The 16,083-nt window shown below is 44.5% G+C and overlaps 1 protein-coding gene across 4 annotated transcripts in view; it reads right to left on the reverse strand.

Moving 5' to 3' along the window:
• Nucleotides 1–16,083, reverse strand: part of SYT6 (synaptotagmin 6) — a 137,883-nt gene that overhangs the window by 107,423 nt on the left and 14,377 nt on the right. For 2 of the 4 annotated variants that reach the window (XM_083617485.1, XM_083617484.1), the window contains exon 1: nucleotides 10,270–10,501. The exons of the other annotated variants lie outside the window; for them this stretch is intronic. The gene's annotated coding sequence lies outside the window, so the exon portion shown is untranslated. Of the gene's footprint in view, nucleotides 1–10,269; nucleotides 10,502–16,083 lie in introns of those variants that run through there. 4 annotated transcript variants of the gene reach the window in all.

The raw sequence follows: 16,083 nt of genomic DNA on the forward strand, positions 1-16,083 counted from the left end.
TCTTAGTCAGAGGCAGGAGCCCCTGTTAATTGCATCTGTCTGAAAAGTGCACTAGATGTGCTTATTGATCTAACCCAGTAAAGCTGTTCTTATGTGTCATATGACCTTATGCAACTGTTATGCAACAGAAGATGAGTATGCGTGTGAGTAAGTTAGGGACAGCATCCAAAAGAATATCTCTCTGTGTATGTGAAAATCTCTGCATGATTCTCCTGGTAAGTAGAGGGGTAAGAGTTTCACAGCCTATTGGAAGGAACACACTCTCAAATGTTTTAGTTATACAGCTTCGAATTAAGCAAGTAATTTGCCCTGGGAAATAAAAAAACTGCAGCTCAGTTATATGCCAAACACCAATAAATGTGAAGTGGGAAGAGGGGAATTATGGAAGGCAACAAAGCAATTTGAAAAAAGGGGCAATTAGATTATTTCTTCAATAGATTCAGTGTGCTACCGCTACAGCCTTTCACACAAACTTCCCTGCTCAATAATATTCCCCTCTAGTCTTCGCATTATTCTAGCTAAAGACCTGAACCACAACACCTTTCCAATCACCACACTGGGCCAATGCCTCCTTCCAGTGTTCTTCCCATCTCATTCCTGCTTTATGAATGTCCCTGCTTAGTTGCTCCCTCCCCACCTCCAGAGCAAAAGAAAAAAGGGTCTTTCCCCCCCTGTGTAGCACACACCTGCTTTCTTTTCAGTCTGGATTTCTACTATTGTAAGGAGAAGAATAGAGCAGCAAGCCCGCTAAACTGTCTGCCTGCTCCTATTTAGACACCATAAACACACCAGCACCTGAGGGGGCTTCTTGCCAACCAGCCTTTTGTATCGAAGCTTTTTTTAAAAGAAGCAGCAGCAGTAGCAAATAACAAATTCTCTATAGGACAGTTGAAAAGGAAACACCTCAAGAAAGCTTGAAGATACTGTAGGGACAGTGGTTGACTAACTCACTAAGATTAATAAAGAACTGAACTAAGGGACAGGATAGTCAAGAAGAAGTATCCACTCTGGCACCTTCTGCAGGCGAGCTGTTTACGGAGCATTCATCCTGATTTGCGTGGACAAAACTTAGACAAAGGCTAGTCCACATCGACCATTTGTTCTGATTTGTTTGAGGCAAAGACCATTCATCCTGATTGCTTATATGTCTTCCCATTAATCATTTTTCATCCCATACTTTTCAGTGCCTTTCCCATCATTCCCCCAACTGCAAAAAGTCATTTTAAAAAGGATTTGTTGCCCTTTAATCCAATTTAATTGCAAAAACCTAAATTTCTGATTTGTGCTTGAATTCCTCCTAGAGGCAACCTGGAGTCTGGCCCTAGCAGAAAGTATTTTACTGCAAGGTGGCCTCTTTCAAGGCACCTGTAACATGTTTGGAACCCAACTCCTGCTCAGACATTCTGCTTGTGTGCAAAAACAGCAGGCTGAGCTCTGCTCCCATTGTTGTCCCTGTCGCCCTCCATGAGTTGGATGGTGAACTTCTGAAGTGGGGACCCTCTTGTATTTGTGCAGAGGCCCCCATCTGATTTACAACTAGGATGGGAGATAAATTCAAGTCAGTTCACATCTACAGGCAAACCTACCTAATTCATACTTTCCAAAACTATATGCGAGTTGGAACACTGCCATCCTTTGAAATTCACAGTTCTCCAAACATTACAGTGTAGTTCTCCAGTCAAGCAATGTGTACAAAAATGCACATGCTGGGATGAAGTGTGCAGATAAATGCACGTATTAGTGAAAATGGCATACAAAAAATGCATTATGTTAGGGAAAATGGCTTGCAAAAAATGTATGCATTAGTAAAAACTGCATACTAGAATGTGTATATGGGGGGAAGCACATATGAGGACTTAAAAAAAAAAAGTTGCACACTGATGTGGAAATATGGAAAACTGAATTTATGTAGAGTTCAGTTCCATGGAGAACTGAACTCAAGATTGGGGAAATGATAAACTGGGAGAAACAGAAATCGACAGATTTGCCCATTACAATTTAGAATCCTCATCTTAACTGCAAAGGAGCTTCCATGAGTCCAGGAGGTTCCCTGCTTCAGAAATTCACTCTGCAACTCATGGAAGGCTTGAAGTTCCTCTTGCACACATCTGGAATGCCTGAAGAGAACTGCCGTTTCCTTAAAGGGTTCCCCACAGGCAAACCACAGCTGAAGAATCCTGAATGCCTAATCAGGGATCCAGCAAAGCAATATTAGCTCAGAGTTGCCACTGTAATTATGCAGCAGAGTTAAGATGCATGAGGTAATGGATTATTCTGTACAGTTTTGTATTTTTGTGCTCCTCGTCTCTCACAGAACCTTCAGACTGGATGTGGCTGACAGCTGAGAAAAATGGCATTAGAAAATTAGGCTTTTCCTCCCCAGGAGGGCTCATCCAATTTGGCTTTTAACAGCCACCATGAGAGTCAATCTGAACTCTTCCCTTCCAAGGCAAATCATTAATGTCGTTACACATTTCATCCTTGAAGTGGGAAGCAAGAAGACCCTTGATAAATTCCTTATTCTCTCCACTTTCACTTAGGAATCTCCCACAGACAGGAGGTAACATTGATTGTCCTCTATCTTCCCAGTGATAAGTGTGATGTACTTAATCATATGCCTACATTACTCCCAGGGGGAGACAACTCTGACTGTCTCTGACTAACTCTTTAATTGGACCCCTGCGTCTGTAAGAAACAATATTGGGGTTGGTTTTATGACATCTGTGGTTCCTGATGTAGATAGCCCTGTGCAGATGTGGGTGTTTCCTTCAAGCACAGGGCGTCTTCCTTTGTCTTGGCTTTAGGATCAGCACTGACCACAGACTGATTGAATGTATTTTAACTAAAGATGATATCTTACAGGGGACTTTCTACATGGGAGGTGGCTGCAAAAAAGTCATTTATTCCCCTCCCACATACACCTTACCTGTAACTTCCTCCATCAGCAGCCTCTGGTGGATCTCAGTCCCTTCCATGAATGGAATGGGCACTCTAATTAACCTTAGATTGTAAGCATATTGTATTCATTTTTCCCCAATCATGTTCAGCAACATTGTTTCTCTTGGCTGCTGCTTCAGATCCCTAAATTAGTCATAAGGGTGACTCAGTCCAGTCGTGTGAGTTAAGGGGACCATATCATGTGCCTGATGTGATGCTGCTGCTGAATAAAAGGGGGCCCAGATATTCAAAACAGGTCACGTGTTCAAGTCATTAGCCACTGCCCAGTCCACCCCAACCCCTGTTGCAGCAGCGGTGGGCAGGGATAGCTCACATTGGCCCTCAACTCCCCTACCTATTCTTGGAACATGTGATGAACTCCCCCTGAGATCACAGCCAATCAGATTTTGCATGTCAGTGAGGTCAAATGAGGGCAAGTAAAAGCAAGAGCAAGTGTCAGTGTCAGTGATTGTACTGAAAAAGGCTTATTCAGTTAAATTACCATCAGTTGCCCTTGCTCTTATTCAACAAGCAACCATTTTCATAAGGCATGGCCAATATTGCTTTCATGTTTACAAAAAAATAGTGTGGGACTCCTGTTTTAAACATAATGTAGAGTAAACAGTTACCTTTTTTTTTTAAAAAAAAGATAAAATAACTCTGCCTTTATTCTCAAGGATCTTCACTAACCAATTTGAAACTCTTTTAATATATACTGTATGTGTATGGTAGGAAGGGTGTTTAGGAATGCAATCCATTCCTAAAGGATGTTTTGCCTTATATTGTCCATATGGCACAGTTGTTGAATTGCTCTCTGTCACACAGAAGTTCCCATCATAGGGATTTTTGTCAGGAAAGAGCTCAAGTGTGCTCAGGTTCCAGAGATCATCATCCCAATAGATATAGTTGACTGATAGTCTCGCTCATTGTTGTGCCTAGTAAAAGGCAGTGTTGTGCTTTGTTCTCTTTCTATAGATCACTACACTATGACCGGTAGGCAGCACATCTTAATGTGTTCATATAAATTCTATATCACATCATGGGTGAGGTGGAAAGAAAAAGAAAGAAGAAAATACTCTCAGATTTACTGGAGAAAGAAACCCCAGGCTAAAAAAAATAAAATCCTCCTATCCAAATACAAAGTGCAAAAACAGGCAGCAGGATGCAAAATAAACCATTTATCAACTCAGCAGAATATACATTTGTAGGGGGGTGGGGGTTAGAAATGGGAAATAGTCAAGATTCATAAGCCTATTATTGTACTTTGCATCCAATTAAATCCCAATGAGATCTAACGTTGTTCTTGGTATGAGAGATAGGAAATATGATGGTTCTCAGCTTTTTCCTTAGCCTTTTGGCTCTGTTCATATACCTATAGATTCTGTAAGGACTGGAAAGCAATTACTTTCCACATGCAGATATGGATATTGAGCTAGAAATTTAAATTTAAGCAAGTCAACAGCCATGCTATAACACAGTGAATAGCACCACAAACACTTGGCGCTTCTCTGAGCATTGTTCAAAATTTGGTGGAGACCTTCCTTCTCAGAGAATGGAAGCATCATGCTCTATAGAAGAACAGTATCATCTATCTATCTATCTATCTATATCTATCTATCTATCTATCTATCTATCTATCTATCTATCTATCTATAGATAGTTCCATCCAGTGGCGTAGCGTGGGGGGTGCAGGGGGGGCCGGCCGCACCGGGCGCAACATCTGGGGTTAGGGCAAATCCACAGGTTAGGGGGCGCAAATCCACGGGTTAGGGGGCGCAAATCCACGGGTTAGGGGGCGCAAATTACTTGCCTTGCCCCGGGTGCTGACAACCCACGCTACGCCACTGGTTCCATCCCATTCATCTAACATTTTGTCTGACTTTACAGAACCCAGGATGGGACTGTGCAGACGGAAGGAGGTGGAAGCTGAGGTCACCTGGGTAGAAAAGAGCTTTGTTCCCTCTCCCCAGTGTTGTCCCATTTGCCATTCACACTTACAAGAAAAGTAAAGTTTAGCACTTGGGGACCATGTGACGGTGAAGGCAAAGCCTACCTTTCATTCCTGATCCTGCAAGGTCTGACTCTCCCTCACAGAGATCCCTCCACAGGGCGCAATGTGTCTCTGTGCACCTAGATACTGGTAGACTGAAGGCCACAAGTCTTTCTTTCATGCACACTTATATGCTCCCATTCCACCCATAGTAATGAAGGGCATTTTGCTACTAATAAATAATATATAGTGTAGCTAAAAAAATCAATCTCATTATGGCAAGGCTGAAGGCCAATTTTCACTTGATTTTTTGATGAGGCAAAGATCTGATCCAGTGCCTTGGCTATGTCACATTGTGTTTGTGAACGACTGTTTTCGTTGGTATGCTACTATTTTGAGTGTTTCTCTCTCTCTCTCTCTCTCTCTCTCTCTCTCTCTCTCTCTCTCACACACACACACACAGAGAGAGAGAGAGAGAGAGAGAGAGAGATGATCAGTGCTAGGGTGCAATGAACTTGGATCAAAGACATTTGCTTCCCATTCTTGAGCCAGGCCTCTATAGCCTCTGACCATTCCCTGCCCTGGGCAAAAGGGTATTTGCCTTTTGCCGCACACCAAACAACAAGCTCTCTATAAAAAGCGGGATGGCAGAAATCAGTTTCCCCCATGAGAACCCAAATTCCCTTCATGATAATCAGGATGCTTTGTGCCTTAATCAGTAGCTCTCTGGGGCATTATAAATGTGGTAGTAACAGTTGTCAATGCTTTACGCTTAACAGATGACAATCTAATAAGCTATTATAAGCCATGCTGAGCATAATTATAGTTCGTGGCTGTGTGCTAACCTCCCGACATTTTGCCATAATGCATTGTAGCAACATCTGTAAATGACTCAATAATGATGAATACACATGGCTCAATCCCTGCCGGAGTTAGACAGCTGCTTCCAAATTGTCCACAGATTGCCAGCACCTAGCCAGCTTAGTCTGGTAAACTTCTAAGAGGCTGACTAACTTTGAATGCGGATGTTTAACTCCGACTCCCCCTCCCACCTGCCTCTTCATGGCAAACAGGCCTGCATGTAGCTGCGTCCTCTGGGACCAGGCTGACATCAAGAGCATTCAGAAGAAAGCGACCCAGGCTGATGGAAGCAAAGAGAGATTTCCCATTTCTTGTGCTGATCTGTCTAAGGTTTCATTTCAGGAAAGGACTCAAAAGAGCTGAGTGCAAATTGGAGAACAGCAGTGTTGCCCGCATGTCCCCCCATTGGGGGATTCCCATTGCCATCTGGTTGGTGGTAGTGAGTAACAGGATGCTGGATTAGAAAAACTTTTGGTCTGATCCAGAATGGCTGTTCTTATGGCATTGAATGAGGACAATTGCAGTGGTTCCCAACTGGTGCAGCACCAGTGGAGGTTTTCATCTCCCTGCCTTGTGCCTTAACAAAGAGGTGCAGCTAGTTGTGTAGCCAGCCCTGAATCTGGGCACTCAAGCGCCATGCATCAGGCAGGATGCCAGGATCCCTGCAAACCTGCACAGTACAGCTATGCAGGGTGGCCACCTCCTTCCAGTGCTATTGGGTAGAGTTCTTATTTTCCCCTCCACTTGCTGTAATTTATTTATTGTTACATTTCTATCCCACCTTTCCTTTCCGAAGGAGCCTGAGGTGGTCTACATGGTTCTCCTCCTGCCCATTTCATCCTCCCAACCTGTGAGGTATGTTAGGCTGAGAGAAGCTGACTGACCCAAGAGCTTCATGGCTGAGTGAAGATTTGAACTCATGTTTTCCAGACCCTAATCCAGCACTCTACCCACTGCGTTGACACCATTTCTCTCTTTTGTCACTGATTCTAACCAGTTCTGCTCCAACAGGTGGACTTCATACATGCACTAGTCTTGTTGGGGGAGGTTTTAGGCTCTTAAAGAAGCCATCTATAAAGACACCCTTATCTTGTCGATGAGTGGCTTTGTTTCAGTGCCCTAAACCTTGTGGGGGCTGCCTGTTTCTCCTTCTCCTTCCTGACCCCTGCAGCTGCCTGACTGCCCCACCTCCTGACAGCTCCACGTCACTTTGGATGAGCTGAGCTGAGCTGAGCTGAGCTGACCTGGGTTGATCCGGGGCAGTCAACTCAATCCAGCCTGAGCCTGAAGCGGCCTATTTCAGTCTGGGATCCAGGTTTGGGCCAAAGCTAGGATACAGCCCTATTGCTGGTCTGTACAGATTTACTGTCTTTGCAATTAGAGGGAATTATTACTATGAATTCATTAATGCCTCAGTACTATACAATTTGTGACTCAGGATCAATGATTTCAGTTCTTTCCAGTACCGTACCTCAATACAAGATCTAATGGGGTTTAGCCACCAAAGCTCACTCTTTCTTTCTTTCTTTCTTTCTTTCTTTCTTTCTTACATTCCCAGCACCAAGCCTGGGAACCTAACCCCAATCCTACACCCCAGAGTTATCTGAAAGCTGGAAAGAACTTTTGGTTGTCCAGAGTTATTTGTCCTTGAAGGGCTTTTTTGTGCCTTTAACAGGTGTGTGGCAGGTTGAAATCCCGAGTAAAGCTTTTCCTGGCCTGGCAAGGAGGTGAATTATGTGGAAAGCTGTCACGTTGCTATGAAAGGCACCAAACCATTGCTAAGAAAGAAGAGACAGGAAAGATTATGAGCCTCAAAGGTGTAATTTAGGAAAGACAGGGGGCAGCCCTCACACCACCTGTGATTACTCCTCAAGAGCACTTGTCTTTCTGGTTCAAAACTCTGACTATTATAATAAATGCCTTCGGGGTGTATGCCAAATGCATAAGTTCCTGTTGTTTCTAAACAGAGAGTACCCATTTATCCTGCATTGCTAGCATTGCTATAGCTCTTACACTGATTTTTCTTTTGGTACTGTATTGAAGAAACCTTTTTTAAAACACACTGGGGTTTTTTTTAAATGGCCTAACTGAAGACCTATCAGTATGACTGCAGTGTGGGAGAAAAGGTCAACCAACCAGGCCATGTTGAGCAGCCCAGTACAATGCCCATAGTGATAAGGCATCCTAGGGGTAAGGCATTCAGAGTATGTCTTCATCAGATTTAACTGATCCTTCATCCTGTCTGTCAAATTCAAGAATCTCCAAGGTCCTAAGAAGTCAGGGTTGGCCCAAGACATTTTGGTGTTTGAGGTGGAGCAGCAAATGGTGTCCGCCTCTCCAAAGTAAGGTGTAACATCAGCTAAATTGTTTTGTCACCTGAGACAGAAAATTCTACAAGTGTTTTGTAATAACACTACTGACAACTTGTCCATTTGCTGTCTTTTCATGTCTCCCATAATCAGCTATCTGAGGTGACTTCCTCCCTTTGCCTAACTGTAGGGCCAGCACCGTGAAAAGTACTTACTGGGTCAGTAGAGTGATCAGGTGTCTAGAGAAAAACAGCACATCAGTTCCTTTAGAAAGAGTGCAGAAGAAGACGTGCCAGCAAGTGAAGTTTTTCTTACCACTGACTGTTAAAATCCCATCTTCTGCACAACTAATAAAAGGTGCAGGAGCCTTGCCCTCCTCTGCTACTGTTCTCTCTAGGGAACAGCATCATCATTATTTAAACTGGCTTTTTGCCATCCATTGATGGGGGAAAGGCTCCACCCTCCATGGGAACTGGGGGTGGCACTTTCCTTAATCCCTTGCTGCATCTCAAGCCCTTAAGTGAAGAATCATCATTGCGTGCCCTGGTAATGCTCTTTGTCTGTGAAGCAGAGCTGGAGCTGTCACTTGAGCTCAGCTGGATGAGCGAGGAGGAGGCTCTGTTCCTGTGTTGTTTGTTATGCCTTTTGTCTCCATTAGCTTGCAAAAAAAGGAGAGGTCTCACCCTTAGAATGTAATGCACAGCAACCATTTTCACAGGCATGCATAAGTCTCTGATCCCAGAGATTTTGCAGGCAAATGGCAAGCACCTTCTCCCCCACCCCACCCCCCGCTGCCTCTCCACCAGTGACCCAAGTCACAGAATGCCATGCACCATAAAATCCCATTAAACCAAACAGCTACAGTGATCAGGTTCAACGCTCGGGTCAGGTAATTCTGGGTCATGCATCTGACAGAAGAGCTGCACCACTTGATGGGGGAGGAGGAGGGGGGAGGAAATTTAAGAAAGCAATTGATGGACTGGTCTATTGATTCAATTTAAAGTGCAGATCTGCATCTCCTTCCAAGTTTACGAAGAATAGGTGGGGGGGGTTTACATGGTCAGATTCCTAAGCACTTAGAACAGCGTAGAATTTTTGCACTTCACCTGGGGGAACAAACACCCTGGATTCCGTCCAGAGCAATATCCTGAAGACCGCTTGTGCTAAGAGCTGGGCTCCTGGCACCCAGCCTGCCGTGCTGGCTGCTCAGTTTTCTACAATGTTGTCAAACACTAACATGCTGTAGCATAACAAATGGAACTCAATTTCAAGGTAGCACCAATTAGCATCCGCTGGCTTCCATGCGCTTACCACTCCCGAGAGAGTTATCTCCAGCCCATGTGAAATCTCTTCCACAATAGCTCCCCCCTTCCTCCCCGCTTCTCAGTCCCAACAGGATATGATTTTGCAGTGTTTAAGTATAATTAAGCAGAGAGCGTGCAACAGACAAAGCCCTATCTTTCCCCAACCCAGATTACGATTATTATTGTTGGCGATTGTATCCATGAGTTCAACAAAGCAAAAGGATTAGATCTCTTAAATAAGCAAGTTGGGGGCTTCCACAATTCCCAGATAGAAATTACACTGATCTCAGGGTCTGATATGGAATTGCGGCGGGGGTGGGAGGAGCAGAAACATCAGCGCTTGGCAGTGCGAGAAGGCACACAAAGAAGGCAAAAAGAGAAGTAGTACAGGATAACACCCAGAAATGTAAACAGTGAAAACATTAAAGCGGAGGGGGGTATATTAAAGGAAGCATGGACTCAAACAGAAAGTTAAATGAGCAATCATATGGGGAAATGAGATTAACAGGCTCACATGTGCACATCAATCTATCTGTGACGAGAATTACACACACGCTGCTCCAGCAGTAGTTTTGCGAAGCAAAAAAAAGATGCTAAAGAGCAAACATCTGCAAAGAGGGGAAATCAGCAGCTTGTCAGTTGCATTCTGCAAAACAATGGAGAAAGCCTTTGCTCTGGTTCGAAGTAGGCATAAGCACATGCTGGGTGTCTCTGCCTCGGCGAAAAATATCTGAAAGCAAAAATCCACGTCTCAGCCCCAAAGCTGCACCAGCTTCTGAGGCACAGTCAGCAAAGGGAAGGAGAGGATTCTTATCAGCATGAAAGGGAAACAGAAATAAAGAAAGCAACTTTGTGAGCTTTCACTTACCAGGCAGGCTTCTGTTCCCGAGCCCAGCTCTCTGGCACCTTCCTCAGTCTGCTCCACATATGCAATTAGCAGCAGAGATAGGGACTGTGTGTTTCTATGGAGTTTGAGATTCTGTTCCTCGACTAGGCATGAGGTGACTGCAGCTACACTGGAGTCGGCTCAGAGGTCCACATGCACAAAAAGTCTACAAATCTGATCAGCCTCTCTGTACACTGCCTAGGGAGTGATGCAGCCAGCCAGCTTTCAGCTCACATCTGGGCATAAACGCGCATGCACACACATTTCTGTGTGTGCAAATCATTTACACAAGCTCACTACCTGTTTTCAGCCCAGTACTTCTATTTTGCCTTGATACCCACACAGATATTTCTGTAAGTTAGGCAATAAAAGAACTGCTGCATTTAGAAGCATAATGTTGGGCACTGGAATTGTGCATTTATACCATTCTTTGAGAGGACTTGATTGATAGCTTTTACACACAGCCAGTTTTCGAAGACACCTTCAGACACGTGCTGATTATATCAGAAGCCGCATTATTGTCTCTAAATATTGTTTAACACTTTTAACATGGTTACTCACTTGTCATAAGTCATCATTTTATACACTTATTTCTAAAAATATAATTCCCTACAACTAACCCTACAGGCTTCATTCTACTAACGTATTACAGTGGTACCTCAGTTTATGAACTTAATCCGTTCCGGAAGTCCGTTCTTAAACCGAAACCATTCTTAAACCAAGGCGTGCTTTCCCTAATGAGGCCTCCCGCTGCCAGTGCCCTTCCACCGTTTGGATTCCATTCTTAGACTGAGGTAAAGTTCTCAAACCGGGACACTATTTCGGGTTTTGAGGAGTTCGTAAACCAAATCATTCTTAAACAGGAAAGTTCTTAAACCTAGGAACCACTGTACTCCTTTTGTGGTCTTACAAATAAGTTCTTTTAATGGTATGACTTGCAAGTACGTAACTAATTTCCATCCAAGACAGTCCACAAAATTTGAACCTGAACAGCAAAAAGGAAAGTCATGTATATTAGCCAAATCATTTTTTGGCTCTATTGCATCCCCTGACCTCAATTTTATGCGACTTGTGAGGGCTGCCAAAGCTCCCTCCTTTTCCTATCCCATCCATTTCCTCCTTATTTCTCCTGGCTTTTAAAAGTGTGCCTTCCTTCTATGTAGTATCAGAAATTGAAGGGTTCCCCGCCCCATTGTAAGATTTCTAGAAAAGAAGCTGTCTGAGAGAAAATTGTTGGCCTTGGGGGAGGGTGTGTGTAAACTCAGAAAGGAATTCTTGTCACATGTTTTCCTGAGCAGTAGCTGTATTGGTCTTTTGTACTAAAATGAACCTCCATACATTTACTTGACAGAAACCCCAACAAACCTAGTGAGGCTGACTTCTGAGTAGCTGTTCACAGCTGCTGTTCCATTACAGGTGTATGTAGCAACATGTTGTTGACTCATTAATAGTGAATCTCTATTTATATTTGTATTTATATTGGACTTTATCAGTAGTTCTATGGTGTTGCCCCCAAGGCTCTCACATTATTGCATCCACACTATCCATTCCATTGGCCACGTTCCAGCCATCTCCAATTCCCCTCCCTTGCCCCACCTCCCAGTGTAAGTTAGTTGTGCTAAAATTCACTATTTTAGCTTTTATGTTCAGACTGTGATTACTGTGCTATTCCAGTGGGAATTTGAACCCTGGCTTCTCAAATCCTAGTCTAACCACTGTAGAGTGTGTTCAACTGATGAAACCACAGCATTGGGTCCTATATATGATTGCAGACCAATAATCATGGGTGTCAATTTAAACCTCAAGTGGGAAAGTGCAATGTTCAGAAAAAAGACTTTTGGGAGCCTTTATGAACCTTGCAGCTGCAATGCCACAGGGCATAAGGAATGTGCTTGCAGAGGATATTAACAGAAAGTCATTAACTCAGCTCACTCCACCCAGAAATGACTGTCTTGTTCTGCAAACAAGCTGATTCACTTTTAATACTGCAAAAACCAACTTCCCTCCACTGGTCAGAACAAACCTTAATATAGCTCTTGAAAATAGCGCCTAGCTGGCATTTCAGGGTGATCCCTAAAAGGAAATTCCAGCATTCGGTCCTGGAAGAGTGAAACGGAAACACGCCATAAGTAGAGTGAATGGTAATGAGGCAACATCTTTGGGCATCCCGGTGCTTTGGGGGAGCAACTCACAAGACCAAACTATCACGTTGAGATTATGGGACAATCCATGCAACATTTGGTGTGTGTAAATGTCAAGGCTGCCCAAGGTCCCAGCTCACAAAGGACCAACGCTGCTTTCTAATTAAATACAAAAGTCTTTATTGAAGTTCAGTTTCACTTCCAGAGCCGCAGCGCGCAGCCCCACGTCTCAACTGTCAGACCGCTGATGACCCTTCTGAATCTCCTCCCCCTGTACACCAATTTAAGACCCTAGCCTTGCTCCACCTTTTCCGCTGCTCCTTCCTCCTCTGGGTCCGCCTGCCCGCCGGGGTCTCGCCCTTCCTAGCCTCTTCTGCCGCTGATTCCCCTGAGCCTTCTCCCTCCCTCCGGCGGGCTTTAGGAGCTGGTTCCCCATCCGGGTCTCCTGCTGTCCCGCGCGCCTGTACATTTGAACTTGGCGCGCGCGCCCAGCCAGCAGTCTTCCTCCTAACCGTTTCACTGCTGCTGTCACTGCTTCCCCCTTCGGGTGGGCTAGCTGCAACTGACCTCCCCTCCATTCCCCCACTCTCCGATGGAGGCGTGGTCAGCCCTGACTTACTCTCCCTCCCCTCCGGAGGAGACGCTGGCCCTGACACATGTGACTCTTCCCCCCCACTACGCTCTGGTGGGGAAACTGGTCCCGATCCTCCACTGCTGCTTTGGGGTTCCCCTCTGGCTCCTTGTTTCTGGTGCGTCCCCCCTGGGACCCCCCTTGCCCTGACCATCGGAGCCCCCTTCTGGGAATCTTCTGATTCGCTGGAGAAGCTCATGGAATCTCTCGGGCCACTGTCATAGTCCCCTACGCTTCCCTCGGATTCTTCCCCTTCGCTCTCCAATTCCTCTCTCCCCAGTGCTCCTGCTCCTGATTCCCTGACAGTAAACTTAAGCATGTTTGTTACATGTGGCTGGTTACCCCACAAAAATTAAGCAGGTTCACATTAAAATGCAAGCCAAAGCAAATTTCTCCCCTTCTTTCTCTTGCAACAACACAGCCACAAATCCCTGGGAAAGGGCTTACCAAAAAAAGCACTGCTTTTTACACATTGAAGACCTATGGAGGGGGTGAAGAGCTTTTTGTAGCTTCAGTAATCATGCAAGCCAATTTCACCTGAGGACATTTTTGGCTGGGCACTGGGCACCTTTTAGAGCATAGCTGGGAATCCTTCATCCCTTTGTCTAATTTTATGAGGCTTTTGGCTTGAGATGGGTAATTCTGTCAATTTCACTTTCTCTCAGTTTCTCACTTTTCCAGTCTGGTCCATATGTTCACATCACTTTGCAAACTTTCTTTTTTTTAAGTCCTTGTGAAACTTCAGCATTTTAGTGCAAATTTCTCCAAATATAAGTTTGTTTGTAATGCGTCTTAAGTATACATATATTTGCAAAGCAATGTTTCCTAAATACGTTATTTTCACTAGTATATGCACTCTTTACCCAAGTATATGCATTTTGTACTTCTTACCTGGTGAGAGAGCTGCATTGCAAAATTCAGAAAAGTGTGAATTTCGGAAAATGGCTGTTTCAGTTTGTGTACTGTTTCAGAAAGTGTGATTTGGATAGTTTCACTTTTGAATACAAACTGAATTGAATTTCCCCCACATCCTAACTCTCGGCCTACTTTGGCCCTCTGCAAGTGAGCAGTCTGGACCTTTGGCAGTACTGTTCTGTCCCTTTCCTAGCAGCCCACTGGTGGTCAGGAAAAGAGAGACAGAAGAGATTTTAAGAGAAAGGAGGGGGTGGACCTCCCACTGTTTGCTCTGAGCCCTCCTACTCCTGGTTGGAGCTCTGTTCACAGCCAAAATGCAGCCCCTGGCAGATCTCTCCCTCTCTCTCTCTCTCTTTCACACACACACACACACACACACACACACACACACACACACACCAGGGAATGCAATCCTTGACAGAACAAATGTTGCCAGCCCCTGTTGTAGAGCCTTTCTTGTAAGGTAAAGCTCTGAGTCTAGCAGTGTGCCTAGCATTGCACGAGGCATCCAAACTGCAACAGGAGATGCAGCAATAAAGTGTGAAATCAATAGACAATTATTGTCGGTACAGAAGCCGCCTATCAATCCAGAGCATCACTTTGGCCACTGAAGAGAGCAATAGGAGTGTAAAAGAAACTTAAATGACCACAGAACAGCTCCATTCTGGGTAGTTTTATAGCAGGACCACGTCTGCACATATCAGACCCCCAGAGAGTAGCTCGTTATCTGGAATGGAAGCAGGTACCTAATCAGAATGTAAAAGCTGGTGCTCAGATCAATCAGCATTTCCCATCAGTGCTCTTGGCAAAGCCTCAGGAAATGGGCCTCACACACCGTGGCAGCTACATACCAAATGCTACATGTGTGACTGATGACAAAGGAAACAGGCTGGCTTTTTGAACCATCCTTCAGAGACATCGTGGAATGGAGACAGGGCAAGGAACAAGCATCCCCGAGGTCTCCTTTACATACCAAGTACATTTCCATGTTTGAAATATCAGAATGAATTTCCCTTTACATTTTTCTGGAGGTAATTTGTAAGTATACTCTGCAGCCACGATTATCCATTCATGTTACCTGCTATGTTTTGGATGCTTCTGATATTAGATTTAAGGACACACACATCACATCCACAGTATGCCTACAGTGGAGGTTTATAAAATTATGAATGCAGTGAAGAAAAAGAATAAAGAGAAGTTCTCTCACACACACACCCCTCAAATAATACTAGAACTCAGGGTCACCCAGTGAAACTGAATGGCAGAAGATTCAGGAGTGACAAAAGGGTGTACTTTTTTGCATGAAACGTAAGTAATTTATGGAACTTGCTGGTGCAAGATGTGCTAAGGGCATGGTAATTTAGATGTTTGTGAAAGGGGGTTCATGGAGGGTAAGTCTAGCAATGGCAATCAGGCAAGATATGCAACCTCAATGTTCAAAAGCAGGATGCTGAATATATCAGTTGCTAGCTAGCAACAAAGGAGAGCATTATTGCCTTCGTGCCCTGCTTGTGGGTTCCCTGGTGGCATGTGATGGCCACTCTGGGAAGCAGCATCCCCACCTAATCATTTGATTGGACACCATGGGGACAGAAGGGCTCTTCTTAGGGAAGCCTCATTTCTACAACTTTGTCCCATGCAAACAGTAGTGTTTGGAATTGGGACCCATGAGCGCAGGACCAACTGCATGGGTCCCACCCACCAGTGCTTGAGTTAGAGAGCGGGAGGTCCAGCCACCTATACTTTGTGATGCCCCAGCTACTGTTTTAGAAGGCTCTGGGGACATGATTTGTCACTACACACTGTTGGAATAAGTAAGAACACCGACTGTGCAGAGAGAAAAACTCCCTCTAAGTAGTTTCCCCCCCCCCACACTTTCTGTATAACAATCCTGAGTTGTTTATCATAGTTTCTCTTTCATTTTCCTCACTGGTTTGAGTTGTAATCAGAAACGCCTGGTGCTATTAAGTAGAAGATTCAGTTTAACATTTACAGCCTTGTCTCTCTTCAGCGTGGTCAGCCAAAATGTACTCTGCAACGCACACAGTATGGCTACACTATAGTCAAGGGATGGTATCCAAATTACTATACTATAGTCCATGTCAAGAG

This window comes from Podarcis filfolensis (assembly GCF_964270895.1).
Source record: "Podarcis filfolensis genome assembly, chromosome: 6".
Classification (NCBI taxonomy): Eukaryota; Metazoa; Chordata; class Lepidosauria; order Squamata; family Lacertidae; genus Podarcis; species Podarcis filfolensis.